A 1,796-nucleotide genomic window follows, 5' to 3' on the forward strand; every position below is an offset into this window, starting at 1 on the left:
AGGAGGTGGAACAATGTTTTGTATAGTATGTTATGCCAATTGAGCTTGATGTCCCCTGAGACTATGGTCCCAAGCCCGCAGGTTCAACTACTCAGTCCCTCTGGGTACCTGGCTGTGATCAAGCTGTGACCACAACCTTGCCCCTTGTCAGCTCTTATGCACCTGGGAATTCTGATCATTCACATAAACTTATAGGACCATTGTCTGCCAACCTTATATATGTTCTTGGCCATTTAGTCTTTATATGGGAAGCATTTGTACGTGGGCACCTTTCCCTTCATTATTCAGGTTAGCACCTTCTTTGAGTTTTGTTTCTCCTTCCATTTTGGTGACTGTTGTTAGGTGCTATTGAGTCAGTTCTGACTCATAGCAACCTTATGTACCACAGAATGATACAATGCCTGGTTCTGTGCCAGCCTCACAGTCCTTTCTATATCTGAGCCCATCATTGCAGCCACTGTGTCAGTCCATCTTGTTTAAGCCCTTCCTCTTTTTTGTTGGCCCTCCACTTTACCAAGCATGATATCCTTCTCCAGGGAATGGTCCCTTCTCAAAACACGACCAATATTGGTTAGACAAAGTCTGACCATTCTCACTTCCAGGGAGCATTCTGGCCATACTTGCTCCAGGACAGATTTGTTAGTTCTGGCAGTTCATGGTGCTTTCAGTATCCTTTGCCAACACCACAACTCAAAAGCATCAACCTTCTTCAGTCTTCCTTATTCATTGTCCAACTCTCACATGCATATGAGGCAATTGAAAATACCATGGTTTGGATTAGGCGCACCTTTAAAGAGATATGTTAGCTTTTCAGCATTTTAAACAGGCCTTTTGCAGCAGACTTCCCCAGTGCAATACATCATCTGATGTCTTGACTGGTGCTTCCAATGGTGTTGATTGTGGAACCAAGTAATATGAAATCTTTGACAACTTCAATCTTTTTTCCATTTATCGTGTTTGCTTATTGGTCCAGTTTGAGGATTTTTGTTTTTTTTGTGTGTTGAGATGTAATCCATACTGCAGACTGTCTTTAATCTTCATCAGTAAATTCTCACATCATCTTCACATTCAGTAAGAAAAGTTGTGTTGTCTGCATATTGCAGGTTGTTAGTGAGTCTTCTTCCAATCCTGATGGCATGTTCTTCTCCATACAGTCCAGCTTCTCAGATTATTTGCTCAACACACAGATTGAATAAGTATGGTGAAAGGATACAACCTGGGTGCACTCCCTTATTGATTTTAAACCATGTTGTATCCCCTTGTTCTATTTGAATGACAGCTCCTGGTCCATGTACAAGTTCCTCATGAACACAATTAAGTGTTCTGGAATTCCCATTCTTCTCAATGTTATTCATAATTTTCTGTGATCCACAGAATTGAATGGTTTTGCATAGTCAATAAAACACAAGTAAACATCTTTCTGGTATTCTTTGCTTTGAGTCAAGATTCATTGACATCAGCAATGATCTCCCTCATTCCACCTCCTCTTCTGAAACCAGCTTGCATTTTTGGAACTTCTCTGTTGATATACTGCTGCAACTGTTTTTGAATCATCTTCAGCAAGATTTTACTTGTGTGTGATACTAATTATATTGTTCAAAAGTTTCCAGATTCTGTAAGATCATCTTTCTTTGGAATAGGTACAAATATGGATCTCTTCCAGTCAGTTGGCCAGGTAGCTGTCTTCCAAATTTCTTGGTGCAGCCGAGTGAGTGCCTTCAGCACAGCACCCATTTGTTGAAACATCTTAGTGGGTATTCCATCAATTCCTGGAGCCTTGTTCTTCACCAATTCCT

The sequence above is a fragment of the Orycteropus afer genome, unplaced genomic scaffold (genome assembly GCF_000298275.1).
Source record: "Orycteropus afer afer isolate SDZICR_OR568_19922 unplaced genomic scaffold, OryAfe1.0 scaffold00298, whole genome shotgun sequence".
NCBI classification, from domain to species: domain Eukaryota; kingdom Metazoa; phylum Chordata; class Mammalia; order Tubulidentata; family Orycteropodidae; genus Orycteropus; species Orycteropus afer.